The sequence below is a fragment of the Synchiropus splendidus genome, chromosome 12, assembly GCF_027744825.2.
Source record: "Synchiropus splendidus isolate RoL2022-P1 chromosome 12, RoL_Sspl_1.0, whole genome shotgun sequence".
Taxonomy (NCBI): Eukaryota; Metazoa; Chordata; class Actinopteri; order Syngnathiformes; family Callionymidae; genus Synchiropus; species Synchiropus splendidus.
The window spans coordinates 16,497,239-16,519,806 of NC_071345.1; the positions used below are offsets into that span (position 1 = coordinate 16,497,239).

Genomic DNA, 22,568 nt, shown 5'->3' on the forward strand with positions numbered 1-22,568 from the left:
CATGATCTAAGTTTTGTTGAAGAGTTTGTCCTCAATGAACCAAAACAGATACAGACATTTGACATTGGTGTCTGAATTTAATTCTTACATTTGTTTATTGAACAACTTTGTAGTCTCAGTGTGTGTGTTACATCAATAGTGTTTGGGGAACTTTCTTGTGGTGGCCACTGCTGACACCTCCTCTGAACAATGGCCCCAGCCTCCGAATGTGCTAGGTGAGAAAGGGACAGACTTGAGAACCAGTAAAGTGCTTGAATTCTCCATCTAAACAAGAACAGACCTGCCATGGTTTCGGGGAGATCTCATTTTCAGAGGCTTGACTCGTCTCGATTACTTCCAGTGGGTGTTTCTTGAAATTAAATCAGTCAGAGCAACAAAAAAAATTGTCATTAACATTTTCAATGAATGTTTTCATGTCACCGATGATCTCTAAAATGTATTTAAGATGTTATAAGCCCAGTAAAATGAAACCATGCAACAAAGTCTGTTAAAGTTTGTTCAAGTTAAAGAAATAGTTGAAGGAAAAAGTATGTAATGTGAATAAAAATAGGAGGCACTAAAACAAACCATAATTTTATTCTTGAAATAAACATTCTGTCCCTGCACCCCGCGAGATGCCCATCCGGGAAATAAAAAATAACCAAGGCCAGCAAGGGTAATGACTGTCTTTAACAGACATTAGAATGAAGCCATGACACAAGGTGACACAGGTGTGTCCATACCCCTGAACAATACAACAAAACATTCTCTTCCTGGCTGCAGAAAAGTAAAACCTGCTGGTGCACGGTTTGCCAGAAAGCAAGACAAGAACATCCAGGTGGGCGAGGACTACATTGAGTTTTCTCTGCGCCAGGGCAGAGCCCGAGGAATATACTGATGGTCGAGGGGGCAGCACACTGAAGTAGAAACTCCAATTCTCAAGACTGCATCTGCTTACTGCAAGATTAAACTCTCCTTTGAACTTCATCACTTTCATGTTTGACTTCTCCAGTGAGTCTTGGGTCTAACATCCTGAGACCTGCTCAGTTTTATACCCAGAGAAGCAGATGCCTGATCACCTGCTGCAGTTTCCTCGTGTCTCATTGATCAATTGTCCTATAAACACATGCCACTTGTTGCAAACCCATAATAATGATATTACCCAGAACACACCTTGGGACATGTAATCAGCTTTATTGAATATTTTGAAGAAAACTTCTATCAATCTAGACAATATGTAGTTTCTCCAAGTCGTTACATTACTGGTCAGGAGCACTCGATATAAGCACCACACAGATGCTGGACAATGGTGAAGAAGAAAGTCATTGCAGCTACAATGTAGCGTCAGTGTGTGTTTAGCATATTTATTTATTTGGGAAGATCATGTAGAAGCCGCCACGTCCAAAGTTTTGCCAAGGAACAAATTTGCGCTGTGAGAAAGAGGGACAGACTTGAGTTGAAGTGGTTGAACTGTACGTCTCCACAAGAACAAACCTTCCATGATTTCAGGGACGTGTTCTCATCTCCAGAACCTTGACTGGGCTTCATCATTGCCTCATCTTCAAATAATATCAGACAAGAGAAATGATCATCAACATTTTCTATGCAACTGACGTTCTCACCTTCATGAGTGGAAGAGAAGAGCTCTGCTGAAGGCAGATGAAGGTGAGTACGACAGCGACAGCAGCAAGAACATGCAAGATCTTGAAGACCACTGGGGCATTTGTCAGACCGAACAGCATCACCCGGTACTCAAAATGTCCCAGTGGGGTCTTGAATGCGATCTTCCACTCATCTCCCTCCCTCATGCGGACTAAGTGGTAGGCGTTGTGGAGGTCGAGCTTGGAAAATATAGTAGCTCGATTTAAAGGCTTGAACACCGTGTCGATCAGAGGCAAGGGATAGTCGTTCCTGATTGTGGTTAAGGTTAAGGCCTCTGTAATCGATGCAGGGTCACAGGGATTTGTCTTTCTTGCTAACAAAGAAAAACCCGGCTCCTAAAGGAGAGGAGGAAGGACGGATTAGACCGGCAGCTCGTGAGTTATTGAGCCTGGTCCTTGCTAAACACTAGCGCCAGATCATGATAGCACGAAGGAACACGAGAGAGATCAGCAGGAGACGGAGGAGGATGAGAGGATGAGGAAGCAGAACGGAGACAGTGTGCATGACAGTGAGTGCTCCAACCTGTGACCTTAGAAGTTGCCCAGTGTATGTGAGGGTTGTGAAGGGACAACCAAGGGATCCTGAGCACCAGTGGAGATTAGGAAGAACCAGGAAGGAGATTGACTCAATGTGGTTTCCGGAGGGAGTGAGGCTTACATGCACGGTGCGGTGAGTGACGCGAGGAAGGGAACTGCTGACAAGGAGCGCAGGGTGTCCAACCTGACATGAGTAAAGTTGTCGTCCGCACAGGAATTAATGAAGGCCGTAACTGAAGCACAGTTTTCGTCTTGCTGCAGGGAAGCTGAGAAAATAATTCTGCCTATCCTGGAAGGATTAGGTGGACTGACCTTCTTTGCGGAGATGAGTGGAAGACGAGAACCTCTGGGATGAATGGGACAAGCGCGAATGTTATGGCCGACAGCCATGAAACAAGGTGGCACAGGTGTGTGAGCAATACGACAAAACATACTCTTCCTGGCTGCAGAAAAAAAAAAAAAACTCTCCTTTTTCTCTCTGCACCAGGGCAGAGCCGATGAGTAGACTGCTTATCGAGGGCAGAGCACACTGAAGTAGAAACTCCAATTCACACCACTGTTTACTGCAAGTTTAAACTCTGCATTGATCTCCATCCTATTCATGTATGACCTTTCCAGTGAGTCTTGGGTCTGACCTATTTAGTTTTATACATGTAACATCCGACTTACGACCTGCTTCACTTACGTCCACCCGTACTTACAATCACAGCCAACACATGCTTTTTTTTTTTTTTTATTCAATGTCTGGCAGCGCAGCACGTAGCAGCCCGACAGTTACAGTAGCACAGTATTCCAACATCTCACTCTCACACAGCGATCTAGCACTACAGTAGCACCTATAACCCTTGCGTCTGCTATTTTGAATGGCATTCGACTTACGTCCAATCTGACTTACGACCGGTTGATCTGAACCGATCCCGGTCGTAAGTTACTTGTACCAAGAGAGGGAGGTGCCACAGTGTGAAAGACGACACTCATGAAGCCCAACCTTATGCTAAATATTTTGAGGAAAATTACATCTAACTGGACAAAATGTAGTTTTCCCAAGTCATAACATTACTGGACAGAAGCACTCGATATAAGCATCACACACATGCTGGTCAATGGTGAAGAAGAAAGTCATTGCAGCTACTTTTTAGCGTCAGTGTGTGTAGCATATTTCATGATTTGGGAAGACCATTCCTTCCATAGACAACTCACCATGGCCTGGGGCTCCTATACTGTGTGGCCTGTGTGAAAGAGAGACAGACTTGAGTTGATGTTCCTGTGCCATGTTTCCATTCAAACAAACCTTCCATGATTTCAGGGACGTGTTCTCATCTCCAGAACCTTGACTGTCCTTGATCTGCCCCTCGACTTAAAACAGGTCCCTGTGTCACATTTGGGCTCTGATAGACGTCTGATCAGGTCAGAATACTGGTGGGACCTTCTCTGTACTAAGCTGACCAGGAATTGAACCAGAGTCTCCTGGTAATGTGTAAAAGCCATGAGTTGCACTTCATCAAAAAAACCCATGGACAGAGAAGCTTCTCACCAGACTATTTGGCAGGAAGAAGTGATCTGCATCCGGGGAAAAAAAAAAAACCAAGGCCAGCGAGGGCAATGAGTGTTTATAAGAAACGTGAGAATGAGGCCAGCAGCCATGACACAAGGTGACACAGGTGTGTTACCCTCCATGACCCTAAGAAAAACGACGAAACATCCTCTGCCTGGCTGCAGAATAAAGCGCTGCTTTTATCCTTTGTGCCAGGGCAGAGCCTGAGGAATATACCGCTCATAGAGGGAGGAGCACTGAAGTAGAAACTCCAATTCTCAAGACTACATCTGCTTAACGACAAGTTTAAACTCTGCTTTGAACTCCATCACTTTTTTGTTTGACTTTTCCACTGAGTCTTGGGTCTAACATCCTGAGACCTGCTCAGATTTATATCTAGAGAAGCAGGTGTCTGATCACCTGCTGCAGTTTCCTGGTGTCTCATTGCTCAATTGTCCTATAAACACACGCCACTTGGTGCAAACCCATAATAATGATATTACCCAGAACACACCTTGGGACATGTCAGCGACCAACTATGCAAATTAGAGCATAACGGAGTGTGAAAGAAGCCAGTCATGAAGCCAAACATTTTATTACATATTTTGGGGAAAATGACATCTGTCTGGACAAAATGTAGTTTTACCAAGTCGTTACATTACTGGACAGGAGCAGTCGATATAAGCATCGCACACATGCTGGGCAATGGTGAAGAAGAAAGTCATTGCAGCTACTTTTTAGCGACTGTGTGTTGTGTCGATTTAATGATCTGGGAATATCATGAAGAAGCCTCCTACGAGACCGCCCACTGCCAAGCCAGGCCCAGGAACTGTTTTGCCCTGTGAGAAAGAGGGACAGACTTGAGTTGAAGTGGTTGAACTGTATGTCTCCACTAGAACAAACCTTCCGTGATTTCAGGGACGTGTTCTCATCTCCAGAACCTTGACTGACATTGATCTGCCCCAAATCTTCCTCCTTCAAATAAAATCAGTCAGAGCAAGAAGAGAAATGATCATCAAGGTTTTCGATGCAACTGACATTCTCACCTTCATGAGTGGAAGAGATGAGCTCTGCTGAAGGCAGATGAAGGTGAGTACAACAGCGACAGCAGCAAGAACATGAAAGATCTTCATGTTTGTCTGATGGAGTGTTCCAGTGAGTGACGTCTTGGACTGGTGCAGTTTTATACCCAGTGAATCGGCTGTGTCATCACTCATTTGTCATAGATCAATAGTCTCTTGGTACAAATCCATGTAATAACTGATTTCATTTTGATAATGAAGCAGGCAAACTAGTTCATCCAGCTTGCAACTAAAACTTTGTCAAAAGCCGGAGAAACTACAGAGGTCCACGTGCATCAGGGTCCAAAGGCTGAGTATCTTCTTGACTTAAAACATGAACGAATGAGTTCATCACAGGTGTCTGTGTCCAAACTGGGCTCTGATAGGCAAAGCTGTAGTGCGGTGTAACGTCCCCTCACATACGACCTGGCTCGGTACCACATCAAAGTGTGAACCCAGAAAACAGGCAAGAACCTTCTCTATACTATGCTGACCAGGAGTCGTACCAAGGTCTGCCGCTACAGGAGCCGAGCAAAACACCAGCTAAGTTCAGAAGCCATGAGGGTCGCAGATCAACAAAAAGCCCTGTGGACAGAGACGGGGCAGGAGGAAGTGATCTGCATCTGGGGAAGAAAAATAACCAAGGCCAGCAAGGGCAATGACTGTCTTTAACAAACATTAATACAAGGCAGGCAGCCATGACACAGGTGTGTCAACCTCCATATCCCTGAGCAATACAACAAAACATCCTCTTCCTGGCTGCAGAAAAAACCTCCTGCTGGTGCTCTGTGTGCCACACAGCTACATGTGACTGTCACAGGCAGTGACAAGAACTTTCTGTACACATCTGCTCTTCTTCAAATGGAGAGAGATGCATGGACACAAGTATCTTTAGTATGAAAAAGCACATCCTGCTGGACTAGGACTGCATTGTCTTTTCTCTGTTCCCGGTCAGAGCCTGAGGAATATGCTGCTGACAGAGGGTGGAACACACTTATGCAGAAGCTCCATTTCTCAAGACTACATCTGTTTACTGCAAGTTACATTCTGCTTTAGTTTTGTTCTGCATTGAAGTCGATCACTTTTATGTTTAACTTTTCCAGTGAGTCTTGGGTCTAACATCCTGATACCTGCTCAGTTTTATACCCAGAGAAGCAGACACCTGTTCACCTGCTTCAGTTTCTTCGTAAATCATTGCTCAATTATACAACAAAAACATGCCACTAGGTAGAAACCCATATCAGTGATATTACTCTTAACACACCTTGGGGGTGTCAGTGACCAACTATGCAAATTCGAGCATCACGGAGTGTGAAAGTAATCAGTCATTAAGCATGAACGCTTTATTGAATACAGTGGTGCCTCGGTTCTCGACCACAATCCGTTCCAGAGGGCCGTTCGAGAAGCGAATTGTTCAAAATCTGAATCGATTTTTCCCATTACAATGAATGGAGAAAGAAATAATGCGTTCCAAGCCTGAAAATAGGCTTTTGTAGGAGTGAATGTAGAGTGTCTGCTGCAGGTGCGCTGTTCCTCTATGTGTGTGGCCGCTGCATGTGGGAGGGGTTGCCGAGTGAGTGACGTCTCTCCAGAAGTGAAGAGGTGCCCGGTGCGTGTCCAGCTCTGAATGTGCGCTTCTGTGCAGTTTGGCTGTGACAAAGTCATAAACCAAGTCACACTCTGTCCCAGACTCGCCTCATCCCTGTCCCAGCTCCAGCCCACAACAGGACATCAAACCCTGGAGTGTGCGCTCCAGCCTCGGAGGTGTGGAGAGCTCCAGAACCTTGGCCCAAAAGGTGAGTGTCTTCTGGACTGAAAACATGTCAGAATTTCACTCTGATAGAGGAAAGCTGCAGTGCCTGTTGATGAGGATATGGAGTCATGGTCCGTCACATCCAACCTGGTGAGCTACCACATCGAAATGTGAGGCAGGAAAACTGCCACTGTTTCAGGGACATCTTCTCATATTCAGAAGCTTGACTGATCCAAGCTGCTGCGCAAGCTTGACTGCTCCAATTCTTCCATACAATACAATCAGAGCAACACAGGAGGTAATTTATAAAGAAACATTTTCAGTGTGTCTCCATTTAACTGATCTCACCTGAGTGAGTGAAACAGCAGAGCTCAGTGACGACAGCAACAAAAACATGACAGGTCTCCATGTCTGAAGTTTTCCCAGTGAGTCTTGTGCCTGATGTCTTGAGACTAGGCTCAGGTTTATACCCAGAGAAGCAGCAGTCTGATCACCTGCTGCACTCTCCTGGATGGAAACTGGAAGCAGTTCCAGAACCATATGAGCATTGAACAAGCTGCAGCCACTGGATCTGTCACATCGCCTGAAGACATAGAAGCAGACACAGTCTGGACACTTCTGAGTCAAAGCAGTAGATGGTGCATTTAGTGCAGGTACATCCAGGTAGTTTACACATCTCATATACCCAGTGAACACTTGAGGGGACCCTGGCCTCCACCTAGGGGATCCTGCTTCTAGGGCTGCTTCTGCTTCCATCAGAATAATTGCACCAGACTTGCTCAGCTCAAACAGCGCCCAGCTTCACTTGTATCTATTTCCCCTTCTTCTTGTTAGCAAGGCTTAGCCCAGCTGCTCTTCTCTCGACAAGCATCGGGTAAAACTGCAGGAAGCTACTTGTAATGGAACCTATCCTCATGTCATTCTGCTCCAGGACCCCAAGGCAGAGTGTCTGCTCAACTTAAAACAGGTCTCTGTGTCACATTTGGGCTCTGATAAATGTCTGATCAGGTCAGAATACTGGTGGGACCTTCTCTGTACTAAGCTGACCAGGAATTGAACCAGAGTCTCCTGGTAATGTGTGAAAGCCATGAGTTGCACTTCATCAAAAAACCCCATGGACAGAGAAGCCTCTCACCAGACTATTTGGCAGGAAGAAGTGATCTGCATCCATCTGGGAAAGTAAAAATAACCAAGGCCAGCGAGAGCAATGAGTGTTTATAAGAAACGTGAGAATGAGGCCAGCAGCCATGACACAAGGTGACACAGGTGTGTTACCCTCCATGACCCTGAGCTGCAGAAAAAAACCCTCCTTTTATCCTCAGTGCCAGGGCAGAGCCCGAGGAATATACCGCTCATAGAGGGAGGAGAACACTGAAGTAGAAACTCCAGATCTCAAAACTACATCTGTTTAACGACAAGTTTAAACTCTGCTTTGAACTCCATCACTTTCTTGTTTGACTTTTCCAGTGAGTCTTGGCTCTAACATCCTGAGACCTGTTCAGTTTTATACCCAGAGAAGCAGGTGTCTGATCACCTGCTGCAGTTTCCTCATGTCTCATTGCTCAATTGTCCTATAAACACATGCCACTTGGTGCAAACCAATAATAATGATATTACCCAGAACACACCTTGGGACATGCCAGCGACCAACTATGCAAATTAGAGCACAACGGAGTGTGAAAGAAGCCAGTCATGAAGCTGAAGCTTTTATTCCATATTACATCAATCAGGACAAAATGTAGTTTTTCCAAGTTGTAACACTACTGGATAGAAGCACTGGATATAAGCATCGCACACTTGCTGGACAATGGTGAAGAAGAAAGTCTTTGCAGCTACTTTTTAGCGTCAGTGTGTGTGTAGCATATTTAATGATCTGGGCTCATTATGATGCCACTAGATCCTACGCCTGGTCCAGGAACCATTTTCCCCTGCGAGAAAGAGGGACAGGCTTGAGTTGAAGTGGTTGAACTGTATGTCTCCATAAGTACAAACCTTCCATGATTTCAGGGACGTGTTCTCATCTGCAGAACCTTGACTGGCCGTGATCTGCCCCAAATCTTCCTCCTTCAAATAAAATCAATCAGAGCAACAAGAGAAATGATCATCAACGTTTTCGACAACAGACATTCTCACCTTCATGAGTGGAAGAGAAGAGCTCTGCTGAAGGCAGATGAAGGTGAGTACAACAGCGACAGCAGCAAGAACATGAAAGATCTTCATGTTTGTCTGATGGAGTGTTCCAGTGAGTGACGTCTTGGACTGGTGCAGTTTTATACCCAGAGAATCGGTTGTGTCATCACTCATTTGTCATAGATCAATAGTCTCTTGGTACAAATCCATGTAATAACCGTTTTCATTTTGATGATGAAGCAGGCAAACTAGTTCATCCAGCTGGCAACCGATCACAGGCTATGATGACGACATCAGCTTCCTCAATGAGCTGAATAACTTCTTTGGAAGGTTTGAAGCTCTTAATACCAACCCTGCGAGGAAAGCTGCGACCCACTCTGACGAACAGACGCTCAGACTGGACACCGCTACGGTGCAGAGAAGTCTGAGGAAGGTGAACGCAAGTAAAGAAGAAAAGACCAAAGACCAGACCTAAAAGACCAGCTGTCCCAAGTGCTCACGGACATCTTCAACACCTCTCTGACCCAGGCGGTCGTCCCCCCATGTTTCAAGTCGGCCATAATTATTCCTGTGCCCAAGAAACCGACCACCACATGTCTGAACGACTTTCGCCCTGTTGCACTAACATCCACCATCATGAAGTGCTTCGAGAGGCAGATGAAGGACCACATCGTCTCAATACTCCCCGCATCATTCGACCTGTTCCAGTTTGCATACCAGCCGAACCGCTCCACTGAGGACGCCGTCTCCACTGCTCTCCAACGGAGCCTGGAGCACCTAGAGAAGAAGAACACTCTGGTTCAGATGCTGTTCCTGGACTTCAGCTCAGCTTTTAATACCATCATCCCACAGGACCTGGTACATAAATTGGAGCACCTCGGAGTGGAGACCTCCATGTGCAACTGGCTGCTGGACTTTCTCACCAACAGAACACAGTCTGTCCGAGTAGGAAGTAACACGTCAAGTGTCATCTCCCAGAACATCGGCTCCCCTCAGGGATGTGTCCTCAGCCCACTGCTGTTCACACTGCTGACCCACGACTGTCCCCCCCAAGTATAGCAGCAACTACATCCTGAAGTACGCGGACGACACAATGGCAGACGGTTCCGTAGCATCCGATGCAGAACCACCAGATTCAGGAATAGTTTTGTTCCTAGTGCTGTCAGGCTGCTGAATGTTAGACAGTAGCTGCAATACTGTTTATTTGTTTATTTGCACATCTTCTTGACTAGTATTTATCTAATAATTATTTATTTTTGTACATATCGTTTTTTTTTTTGGAAACCGGAGGCCTCAAACGGAAATTTCGTTGCCATAATATAGTGATACGTTTTTGTGCAATGACGATAAAGAAAATCTAAGTCTAACTAAAACTTTCTCAAACGACGAAGAAACTACGGAGGTCCACGTGAATCAGGACCCACAGGCTGAGTGTCTTCTAGACTGAAAACATGTCAGAATGTCACTCTGATAGAGGAAAGCTGCAGTGCCTGTTGATGAGGATATGGTGTAATGACCCGTCACATCCAACCTGCTGAGCTACCACATTGAAATGTGAGGCCAGAAAACTGCCACGGTTTCAGGGACATCTTCTGATATTCAGAAGCTTGACTGATCTGCTCCAATTCCTCCTTATAATCCAATCAAAGCAACACACAACGTCAAATATTATGAAACATTTTCGATGCGTCTCCATTTAACTGATGATCTCACCTGAGGGAGTGAAACAACAGAGCTCTGCTGTTGGTCCCTGAAGGTGAGAACAGTGACGACAGCAACAAAAACATGACAGGTCTCCATGTCTGAAGATTTCCCAGTGAGTCTTGTGCCTGATGTCTTGAGACTAGCTCAATTTTATAGCCAGAGAAGCAGCAGTCTGATCATCTGCTGCACTCTCCTGGATGGAAACTGAAAGCAGTTCCAGAACCATATGAGCATTGAACAAGCGGCAGCCACTGGATCTGTCACATCGCCGGAAGACATAGAAGCAGACACAGTCTGGACACTTCTGAGTCACAGCTGTAGATGGTGCATTTAGCGCAGGTACATCCAGGTAGCTGACACATCTCATATGTGGCACCCCTTAATAGGTGACCACAATAAGTCAAATATGTACTCTATTATTAATGTTGATCGTTTGGCTATAGAGTGTTCTTTTGCAGTTTTGTGAGTTTTTTTACTGATAGAAGACGGTGAGGCGGAACTAATATCTGGGGTCGGAGTTGCCAGGGGGTCACCAAGTGTTACACCACGCTGGGAACCCGTTTCATCAGACGCCTCTTGGACGAGACACCTGTTGATTGTGTTGTCTTCTTTCGTCAGCATGCAGTATTTGCTACGGTTGACCATCCTGGGACCCGTAACACATATACCCAGGGGACACTTGAGGGACACTGGCCTCCACCTTGGGGATCCTGCCTCTTGGACTGCTTCTGCTTATAGCAGAAGAACAGCTCAAACGACGTCCAACTTCAATTGTATCTATTTCCCCTTCTTCTGGTTAGCAAGGTTTAGCCCAGCTGCTCTTCTCTCGACAAGCACCGGGTAAAAGTGCAGCTTGTAGTGGAACCTATCCTCAGGTCATTCTGCTGCAGGACCCCAAGGCAGAGTGTCTCTCAACTCAAAACATGAATTAAAACTGGTGTCTGTGTCGCATTTTGGCTCTGACAGACAAGTTGTTTGATCAGGTCAGAATACTGGTGGGACCTTCTCTGTACTAAGCCGACCAGTATTTGAACCAGCGTCTCCTGGTAATGTGTGGAAGCCATGAGTTGCAGTTCAACAAAAAAACCCTCTGGACAGAGAAGCCTCTCACCAGTTGGTGCAAACCCATAATAATGATATTACCCAGAACACACCTTGGGACATGTCAGCGGCCAACTATGCAAATTAGAGCATAACAGAGTGTGAAAGAAGCCAGTCATAAAGCTGAACATTTTATTATCATATTTTAAGGAAAATTGCATCTCTCTGGACAAAATGTAGATTTGCAAATACGTTACATTTCTGGACAGAAACGCTCAATATAAGCATCAAACACATGCTGGGCAATGGTGAAGTCAATGCAGCTACTTTGCAGTTGAAGATGATGCGTGCAGAACAGGATTTCCAAAGCCAAAGCTAAAGCCACCCCCAAAGTCTCACCCACTCATCGACATCGACTGTGTGAGAGAGGGACAGACTTGAGTTGATGTTCCTGAACTCCCATGATTTCAGGGACGTGTTCTCATCTTCAGAACCTTGACTGGGCTTCATCTGCCCCAAATCTTCCTCCTTCAAATGAAATCAGTCAGAGCAACAAGAGAAATTATCATCAACGTTCTCGATGCAACTGACATTCTCACCTTCATGAGTGGAAGAGAAGAGCTCTGCTGAAGGCAGATGAAGGTGAGTACAACAGAGACAGCAGCAAGAACATGAAAGATCTTCATGTTTGTCTGATGGAGTGTTCCAGTGAGTGACGTCTTGGACTGGTGCAGTTTTATACCCAGAGAATCGACTGTGTCATCACTCATTTGTCATAGATCAATAGTCTCTTGGTACAAATCCATTTGATTATTGTTTTCATTATGATAATGAAGCAGGCAAACTAGTTCATCCAGTTTGCAACTAAAACTTTCTCAACAGCCGATGAAACTAGGGAAGTCTGCGTGCATCAGGACCCAAAAGCTGAGTGTTTCGTCGATTTAAAGCATGAATGTATGTGTGTGGTGTCTGTGTCTGAACTGGGCAGCGATTGGCAAAACCTGCAGTGCGGTGTAATGACCCATCACAGACAACATGGTGAGGTACCACATTGAAATGTGAGAAAACATGTGCGGACCTTCTCTATACTATGCTGACCAAGAGTCGTACCAAGGTCTCCCACTTCAGGAGGTGAGCAAACCACCAGCTAAGTTCAGAAGCCATGAGGGTCGCAGATCAACAAAAAGACCTGTGGACAGAGACACCTTTTGTGAGATTGTTTGACAGTGGGAAGTGATCTGTGTCTGGGAAAGAAAAAATAACTGCAGCCAGCCAATGAGTGTCTGAAGCAAACACTAGCATGAGGACAGCAGCCATGACATGAGGTGACACAGGTGAGAGCAGTGCTGGAAGATCACGTGACGGTGATCTTCCAGCACTGCTCTCCCTCTCTGGAATGTCTGATCGTGAACTGTAAGCCGTTTTACTCCCCACGTGAGTTCGCTTCATTCATTCTGGCTGCCGTGTATATCCCGCCCAGCGCGGATGTACGTGAGGCTCAGAGTGCGCTCGCGGATCAGGTCCTGCATGTGGAGCGAACTTTCCCGGACTCTCCTGTGATTGTGCTTGGTGACTTCAACAAGGCAAATCTGAGTGAGGAGCTTCCCAGGTACAGGCAGGTTGTAAAATGTCCCACCAGAGAGCAGAGCGTGCTGGATCACTGTTACTCATCGCTCCGCAACTCCTATACCGCCCTCCCTCGAGCTGCACTGGGACTCTCTGACCACTTGATGGTTCATCTTGTTCCTACATACAAGCAGAAGCTGAAGCTGGCAAAGCCTGTTGTGAGGAGCATGAAGATCTGGACAAGTGAAGCTAAAGAGGAGCTGCAGTCTTGCATGGAGACCACAGACTGGGAGGTGTTCAGGGCTGCGACCAATAATCTGGATGAATATACAGACACTGTGACTTCATGGATCAGCTACTGTGAAGAGTGCATAGTTCCAACACGCACCAAGGTGAGTTATGCAAATGACAAACCTTGGTTCACAACTAAACTCAGCCAGATTAGACGGGAGAAGGAGGCAGCTCGCAAGAGTGGGGACAGGAACTGCTACAAAGAGCTGAAGTATCGGTTTCAGAGGGAGCTGAAGAAAGCTAAGGCTGCATACTCTGACAAACTCACGCAGCAGTTCTCAGCCAATGACTCGGCTGCGGTGTGGAGAGGGCTCAAGGTGGTCACTAACTACAAGCCACGTGCCCCCCACAGTCTGAACAACCTCACTCTTGCACAGGATCTTAACAACTTCTATTGTCGCTTTGAGCAGCCATTTTGCACCAACACCTCTGTGGTCTCTCCAGCCCCATGTTCCACTTTCAAACAAAGGACTGTGCTGTCTCTTAGTGACACAACTAAGACCAATGATGTCACTGAGACAGCAAAGATCACAGTCACTTTTGATGAGCCACCCCCTCACCTCCCCCCTCTTTCTCTTGACATCATGGAGCAAGACGTGCGCACTCAGTTCAGGAGGCTGAACCTTCGGAAGGCGGCAGGTCCGGACAGAGTTTCCCCTGCCATCCTGAATCATTGTGCTGCTGAGCTGGCTCCTGTGTTCACGGACATCTTCAATGCTTCCTTGGTGTCCTGTCATGTTCCTGCCTGCTTTAAGTCCTCCACTATCATCCCTGTTCCCAAGAAGGCCAGGATCACAGGACTGAATGACTACAGACCGGTGGCACTGACGTCTGTGGTCATGAAGTCCTTTGAGCGCCTGGTTCTCTCTCACCTGAAGTCCATCACTGCTTCTCACCTGGACTCATTGCAGTTTGCCTACAGAGCCAACAGATCTGTGGACGATGCAGTGAACCAGGCCCTTCATTTCGTTCTGGAGCATCTGGACTCCCCAGGAACCTATGCCAGGATCCTGTTTGTGGACTTCAGCTCTGCTTTTAATACAATTCTTCCAACTCTGCTTGAAGACAAGCTTCGCCAGCTGGACGTGCCTGACTCCCTCTGCAGATGGATTACAGACTTCCTGACCAGCCGAAGTCAGCGTGTGCGGCTGGGGACGACTGTCTCCGACACTCGGACCCTCAACATTGGGTCTCCTCAGGGCTGTGTTCTCTCTCCATGGCTCTTCTCCCTGTACACTAGCTGCTGCACCTCCAGCCACGAGTCCGTGAAGTTGATCAAGTTTGCGGATGACACCACCATCATCGGGCTCATCTCAGATGGAGATGAGTCGGCCTACAGGAGGGAGGTGGAGCGGCTGGTGTCCTGGTGCAGCAACAACAACCTGGAGCTCAACGCTCAGAAGACAGTGGAGATGATCATGGACTTCAGGAGAGTAACAGCTCCTCCGTCCCCTCTCATGTTGGCTGGTTTATCCATTCCTATTGTGGACTCCTTCTGCTTCCTGGGAACCACCATCACTGAGGACCTCAAATGGGAGCCAACCATCAGGTCCCTCATCAGGAAGGCCCAGCAGAGAATGTTCTTTCTGAGGCAGCTACGTAAACTACGACTGCCGACGAAGTTGCTGGTGGAGTTCTACACGGCCATCATCCAGTCCATCCTCACCTCCTCTATCACCGTCTGGTACAACAGTGCCACCTCCAGGGACAAGAGCAGACTGCAGCGCATCGTACGTTCTGCTGAGAAGGTGATCGGTTGCAGCCTGCCACCTCTTCATGACCTGTATGCCTCTAGGACCCAGAGACGTGCAGGTCGGATCAGAGCCGACCCTTCTCACCCTGGAGATAGACTGTTTGTTCCTCTTCCCTCTGGCAGGAGGCTACGGTCCATCCAGACCAGAACCTCCCGTCACAGGAACAGCTTCTTTCCTTCGGCCGTCAGACTGTTAAATTCATGAACAGCCTTGTTGTAATGTTATTTTATTTATTTTATTTTATTTGTTTTTTTGTTGCACTTTATTCCAAGGCACTTTCCTAGTCAGTGGGCTCCCCACTGACCATGGCAATAAATTTGATTCTGATTCTGATTCTGATTCTGATTCTGACACAGGTGTCTCAACCACCATGCCCCTGAGCAATACAACAAAAAAGCATCTCTCTCTGGATACAGTAAAAAAAAAACCCTACTGCTGCCTCAGGCTCCCATCGTTTCTTTGGGAAAAGGCGGGAGAAGCATGGGCACAACTGTCCTTTGCACCAAGAGTAAACATCTTGCTGGACGAGGAGTGTATTGTCTTTTCTCTGTGCCAGAACACAGCCTCGAGAAATATACTGCTGACAGAGGGAGGAGCACACTGAAGTAGAAACTCCAGTTCTCAAGACTACATCCATTTACTGCATGTTTCGACTTTGCTTTGACAAATGACACATTAGAGGAACAAATCAAATAAACTTCAGGGATATGCCAAGCATTTATCACAGTCCCCAAAGTGGAGACAGTGAATGGGAGATATACAGTAAAACTGAAGGCTGAAGAAGGTGAACTGCGGCACATCAAGCGAGTAAACAAAGTCTTGTTTGACTAATGGAGTTTTCCAATGAGTGTTGGGTGTGATGTCTTGTTCAGTTTGATCCTCAGGCTGCTAATCACCTGCAGCACATTCCTCATATCTAACTGGATATCAGATATTATATCTAAATATACAACATGGAACACATATCAATGATATGACCCACAATGCACCTTGGGACAGCTCAGCAGCCAACAATGAAAATTTGAGAATAATGGAGAGTGAAAGAATCCCCTCATTAAGCTGAACATTTTATTGAAAATTTTAATCAAACATTGAATCATTCTGGACATGTCCAAGGCCAAAGCCCCCGAATCCTCCCCCATTCATCAGTGTGACCTGTGTGAGAGAGGGACAGACTTGAGTTGATGTTCCTGAACCCTGTCTACATTCGAACAAACCTTCCATGAGTTCAGGGACGTGTTCTCATCTCCAGAACCTTGACTGGCCTTCACCAGCCCAGAGGCTTCTTCCTTCAAATAAAATCAATCAGGTGCAGTTTTATACCCAAAGAATCGGCTGTTTCATCACTCATTTGTCATAGATCAATAGTCTCTTGGTACAAATCCATGTAATTATTGTTTTTTTGATTTAGATAATGAAGCAGGCAAACTAGTTCATCCAGCCTGCAACTAAAACTTTCTCAAAAGCTGATGAAACTAAGGAAGTCTGTGTGCATCAGGACCCAAAAGCTGAGTGTCTTCTAGACTGAAAACATGTCAGAATGTCACTCTGATAAGGGACAGCTGCAGTGCCTGTTGATGAGGATATGGTGTCATGGCCTGTCACATCCAACCTGGTGAGCTACCACATTGAAATGTGAGGCCAGAAAACTGCCACGGTTTCAGGGACATCTTCTCATATTCAGAAGCTTGACTGATCTGCTGCAATTCTTCCATGTAATCCAATATAATCAGAGCAACACACAATGTCTCATATTATGAAACATTTTCGATGCGTCTCCATTTAACTGATCTCACCTGAGGGAGTGAAACAGCAGAGCTCTACTGTTGGTCCCTGAAGGTGAGAACAATGATGGCAGCAACAAAAACATGACAGGTCTCCATGTCTGAAGATTTCCCAGTGAGTCTTGTGCCTGATGTCTTGAGACCAGCTCAGTTTTATACCCCGAGAAGAAGCGGTCTGATCACCTGCTGCACTCTCCTGGATGGAAACTGAAAGCAGTTCCAGAACCATATGAGCATTGAACAAGCGGCAGCCACTGGATCTGTCACATCGCCGGAAGACATAGAAGCAGACACAGTCTGGACACTTCTGAGTCACAGCAGTAGATGGGGCATTTAGTGCTTGTACATCCAGGTAGCTGACACATCTCATATACCCAGTGAACACTTGTGGGGCCACTGGGATCCACCTTGGGGATCCTCCTTCCAGGGCTGCTTCTACTTATAGCAGAATAACTGCACCAGACTGGCTCAGCTCAAACAACACCTAACATCACTTGTATCTATTTCCCCTTCTTCTGGTTAGCAAGGTTTAGCCCAGCTGCTCTTCTCTCAACAAGCACTGGGTAAAACTGCAGAGAGCATCTTGTAATGAAACCTGCCCACCGATTGTTCTATTATGGGACCCTAGGGCACAGCATCTTCTCGACTTAAAACATGAATTAAAACATGTGACTGTGTCGCATTTTGGCTCTGATAGACAAATAGTTTGATCAGGTCAGAATACTGGTGGGACCTTGTCTATACTGAGCTGACCAGGATTTCAACCAGAGTCTCCTGGTAATGTGTGGAAGCCATGAGTTGCAGTTCAACAAACACCCCATGGACAGAGAAGCCTCTCACCAGACTATTTGGCACGAAGAAGTGATCTGAGTGCATCTGGGAAAAAAATAACCAAGGCCAGCAAGTGCAATGGTGTTTTTAAGAATCATTCAAATGAGGCCGACAGCCTTGACACAAGGTGGCACAGGTGTGTCAACTTCCATGCCCCTGAGAAATTCAACGAAACATCCTCTTCCTGTCTGCAGAAAAAAAGCCCTCCTTTTTCTGTCTGTGCCTGGGCAGAGCCCGAAGAATATACTGTGTATCGAGGGTGGAGCACACTGAAGTAGAAACTCCAATTCACACCACTGTTTACTGCAAGTTTAAACTCTGCTTTGAACTTCATCCTTTTCAGCTTTGACTTTTACAGTGAGTCTTGGATCTGACGTGTTCAGTTTTATATAAGTAACAGTCCGACTTACGACCTGCTCGACTTACGTCATATCTGACTTCCCACCGGTTGGTCAGAAGCGATCCCGGTTGTAAGTTCCTTGTACCTAAGAGGTGTCTGATCACCTGCTGCAGTTTCCAAGTACCTCATTACTTAGTGATCCAACGACTTAGTACGAACCCACATCATCGATATGACCCACAATGCACCTTGGGACATGTCAGTGACCAACTATGCAAGTTAGAGCATAACGGAGTGTGAAAGAAGCCAGTCATAAAGCCGAACATTATGTTAAGTATTTTGAGGAAAATGACATCTGTCTAGACAAAATGCAGTTTTACCAAGTCGTTACATGACTGGACAGGAGCACTCGATATAAGCATCGCACACATGCTGGGCAATGGTGAAGAAGAAAGTCATTGCAGCTACTTTGTATCGTCAGTGTGTGTGTTTAGCATGTTTAATGATCTGGGAAGATCATGCCTTCCATAGACAACTCACCCTCTGTCGGTTCTCCTCAGCTGTGTGGCCTGTGTGAGAGAGTGAGACAGACTTGAGTTGATGTTCCTGAACTCTTTCTACATTCGAACAAACCTTCCATGATTTCAGGGACGTGTTCTCATCTCCAGAACCTCGACTGTCCTTGATCTGCCCCAAATCTTCCTCCTTCAAATAAAGTCAGTCAGAGCAACAAGAGAAATTATCATCAACGTTTTCGATGCAACTGACATTCTCACCTTCATGAGTGGAAGAGAAGAGCTCTGCTGAAGGCAGATGAAGGTGAGTACAACAGCGACAGCAGCAAGAACATGAAAGATCTTCATGTTTGTCTGATGGAGTGTTCCAGTGAGTGACGTCTTGGACTGGTGCAGTTTTATACCCAGAGAATCGGCTGTGTCATCACTCATTTGTCATAGATCAATAGTCTCTTGGTACAAATCCATGTAATTACTGTTTTCATTTCGATAATGAAGCAGGCAAACTAGTTAATTCAGCCAGCAACTAAAACTTTTTTGAAAGCTGATGAAACTATGGAAGTCTGCAGGCATCAGGACCCAAAGGCTGAGGCTTAAAACATGAACAGACGTGTTAGTCACAGGTGTCTGTGTCCAAACTGGGCTCTGATAGGTGAAAGCTGCAGTGTGGTGTAATGACCCGTCACATACAACCTGGTTCGGTACCTCATCGAAATGTGAAAATGGTGGGAACCTTCTCCATACTATGCTGACCAGCAGTCGTACCAAAGTCTGCCTCTAGAGGTGCCAGGCAAACCACCAGCTAAGGTCAGAAGCCATGAGGGTTGTAGATCAACAAAAAACCTTGTGGACAAAGACTCCTTTCGCAGGGGGAAGTGATCTGTATCTGGGAAAGAAAAATAACCAAGGCCTGCAAGGGCAATGAGTCTCTTCAACAAACATTAGCACAAGGCAGACAGCCATGACACAGGTCTGTCCATGTCCCTGAGCAATAGAACAAAACATCCTCTTCCTGGCTGCAGAAAAACCCTCCTGCTGGTGCACTGTATGCCACACAGCAACATGTGACTGGCACAGGCAGTGACAAGAATTTACCCATCTGCTCATCTTCAAATGGAAGGAGATGCATGGGCACAAGTATCTTTCGTATGAAAAGGCACATCCTGCTGGACGAGGACTACATTGTCTTTTCTCTGTGCCCAGGCAGAGTCTGAGGAATATGCTGCTGACAGATGGTGGAGCACACTTAAGCAGAAAGACTTCATCTGTTTATTGCAAATTTAAACTCTGCTTTGAAGTCCATCACTTTCATGTTTGACTTTTCCAGTGAGTCTTGGGTCTAACATCCTGAGACCTGCTCAGTTTTATACCCAGAGAGGCAGGTTTTATTGAATACTGTGGTACCTCGGTTCTCGACCACAATCCGTTCCAGACTGCAGTTCGAGAAGCGATTTGTTTGAAATCTGAATCGATATTTCCCATTACAATGAATGGAAAAAGAAATCATGCGTTCCAAGCCTTAAAATAGTCTTTTGTAGGAGTGAATGTAGAGTGTCTGCTGCAGGTGCGCTGTTCCTCTATGTGTGTGGCCGCTGCATGTGGGAGGGGTTGCAGAGTGAGTGACGTCTCTCCAGAAGTGAAGAGGTGCCCGGTGCGTGTCCAGCTCTGAATGTGCGCTTCTGTGCAGTTTGGCTGTGACAAAGTCATAAACCAAGTCACGCTCTGTCCCAGACTCGCCTCATCCCTGTCCCAGCTCCAGCCCACAACAGGACATCAAACCCTGGAGTGTGCGCTCCAGCCTCGGAGGTGTGGAGAGCGAGCACCTGCCCTCTGACACTCTACCACGGTCCAGTGCGGAGACAGGAAAGGTTTTACTCCTCAATATGAAGAAAAAACAGTCAGTAAATCTAACTAACGGGACACGTCTCCATACAGAGGCTGCGTTATACACAATAACAAAGCGCGTCGTGGGTCAGGTGATCGGTCCACGCGCTTCACATTGTCACAGGAACAGCTTCTTCCCCACGGCCGTCAGACTGTTGAATTTGTGAACAGCCTTGTTGTTATTTTATTTTATTTTATTTTATTTTATTTTATTTTATTTTATTTATTTTTTGTCAGCACTTTTTTCGAAAACACTTTCCTAGTTGGTGGGCTCCCCACTGACCATGGCAGTAAATTAAATTCTGATTCTGCTTCATGTTTTTTCCGGCTTTTTACGTGGGGGTTCATGTTCTGTATTTTCGTTCGAAATCAGAAGCAAAAAAATCTCTAAACTTTCATTCGAACTCCGATTTGTTTCCAATCTGGGATGTTCGAAAACCAAGGTACCACTGTATTTTGATGAAAACATCAATATGTCTGGACAATATGTAGTTTTTCCAAATCATCACATGACTGGTCAGGAGCACTCGATACAAGGATCGCACACATGCTGGACAATGGTGAAGAAGAAAGTCATTGCAGCTACAATGTAGCGTCAGTTTGTGTGTAGCATATTTAATGATTTGGGAAGATCATGTAGAACCCTCCAGAGCCACCGCCACGTCCAAAGCCTGGCCCAGGAACCCTTTTGCCCTGTGAGAAAGAGGGACAGACTTAAGTTGAAGTGGCTGAACTCTATGTCTCCACAAGAACAAACCTTCCCCGATTTCAGGGACGTGTTCTCATCTCCAGAACCTTGGCCCAAAAGCTGGACTGAAAACATGTCCGAATGTCACTCTGATAGGGGACAGCTGCAGGGCCTGTTGATGAGGATATGGTGTCATGGTCCGTCACATCCAACCTGGTGAGCTACCACATCGAAATGTGAGGCCAGAAATCTGCCACGGTTTCAGGGAGATCTTCTCATATTCAGAAGCTTAACTGATCTGCTCCAGTTCTTCCATATAATCCAATATAATCAGAGCAACACACAAGGTGATATACTGTGAAACATTTTCGATGCATCTCCATTTAACTGATGATGTCAGTGATTTCCCAGTGAGTCTTGTGCCTGATGTCTTGAGACCAGCTCAGTTTTATACCCAGAGAAGAAGCAGTCTGAGAGACACTTCTGAGTCACAGCAGTAGATGGTGCATTTAGCATCTCATATACCCAGTGGACACTTGTGGGGACCCTGGCCTTCACCTTGGGGATCCTGCTTCTAGGGCTGCTTCTGCTAATAGCAGAATAACTGCACCAGACTGGCTCAGCTCAAACAACAACAACTTGACTTGTATCTATTTCCCCTTCTTCTTGTTAGCAAGGCTTAGCCCAGCTGCTCTTCTCTCGACAAGCACCAGGTAAAACTGCAAAAAGCAGCTTGTAGTGGAACCTATCCTCCTGTTATTCTGGTCCAGGACCCCGAGGCAGAGTGTCTTCTCGACTGAAAACATGAGTTAAAACAGGTGACATTTCGGCCCTGATAGAACTGACCTTCTCTGTACTAAGCCCACCAGGAACAGAATCTCCTGGTTAATGTGTGGAAGCCATGAGTTGCAGTTCAACAAAAAAGCCCCGTGGACAGAGAAGCCTCTCACCAGACATTGCCAAGAAGGGCAATGAGCGTCTTAACAAACGTTCAGAAACTGCAGAAAAAAAACCTCACTTTTTTCTCTGAGCCAGTGCAGAGCCCGAGGAATATATCGCTGATCGAGGGTGGAGCACACTGAAATAGAGACTGCAATCCACTGTTGTTTACTGCAAATTTAAACTTGGCGTTGAACACCATCACTTTCATTTCTGACTTTTCCAGTGAGTCCAGGATCTGACATCCTGAAATGTGTTGAGTTTAATTCCTCTGGAGGCAGGTGTGTGATCACCTGCTGCAGTTTCCGAGTATCTCATTGCTCAGTGATCCAACAACTTGATCGAAACCTAGATCTTTGATATTACCCACAATGCACCTCGGAACATGTCAGCGACCAACTATGCAAATTAGAGCATAACCGAGTGTGAAAGAAGCCAGTCATGAAGCTGAGCATTTTATTATAATATTTTGAGGAAAATTGCATCAGTCTCGACAAAATGTAGTTTTGCCAAGTCGTAACATTCATGATGAGAAGCCCCTTCCATAGCTACCGCCCGATCCAAAGCCTCCCCGAC

The 22,568-nt window shown here is 46.1% G+C and overlaps 1 long non-coding RNA gene across 1 annotated transcript; it reads right to left on the reverse strand.

Moving 5' to 3' along the window:
• Window positions 1-16,059: 16,059 nt before the first annotated feature.
• LOC128768702 (uncharacterized) lies at window positions 16,060-18,669 on the reverse strand. Its single transcript, XR_008416266.1, has 4 exons — window positions 18,600-18,669; window positions 18,507-18,535; window positions 16,229-16,300; window positions 16,060-16,166 (listed from the first exon to the last, which is right to left on the reverse strand). It is a non-coding gene; the product is annotated as an uncharacterized LOC128768702 (long non-coding RNA).
• Between the last annotated feature and the right edge of the window lie 3,899 nt (window positions 18,670-22,568).